We start from the raw sequence: 467 nt of genomic DNA, 5'->3' as shown, positions 1-467 counted from the left end.
CCGCCCGGTCCGGCCCCATTGTGAGGTCAGCGCCGGCCGGACCCGCCCGCTGACTGCGGCGCCGCCGGGAACCGCTCGGGCGGCCCGGGCCGGGCGGGGATCCCGCGCGGAACAGGGATCCCTTACAAGGGATCGGGACAGAGGAGCGATCCGCTGCGGGGAGCCCGAGCAAAGCAGGGATCAGGACAGAGTGGAGATCCACCGCAGGGAACCTCTATGGGGATCCCGGGCGGAGCAGAGATCCTTAGCAGAGCAGGGGTCAGGACAGGGGGGAGAGCCACTGTGGGGACCCTTCATGGAGACCCGAGGCAGAGCAGGGATCAGGGAAAATCCTCTACGGGGATCCTGGGTGGAGCATGGATCAGGACAGAGGGAAGATCCACTATGGGGATACTTTGTGGGGACCCGGGCGAAGCAGAGATCCTTTGCAGGGATCCTAGTCAGAGCAGAGATCAGGACATGGGAGA

This window comes from Crocodylus porosus, unplaced genomic scaffold (assembly GCF_001723895.1).
Source record: "Crocodylus porosus isolate Cpor-Errol unplaced genomic scaffold, CroPor_comp1, whole genome shotgun sequence".
Classification (NCBI taxonomy): Eukaryota; Metazoa; Chordata; order Crocodylia; family Crocodylidae; genus Crocodylus; species Crocodylus porosus.
Note: the sequence above shows the minus strand (reverse complement) of the source record.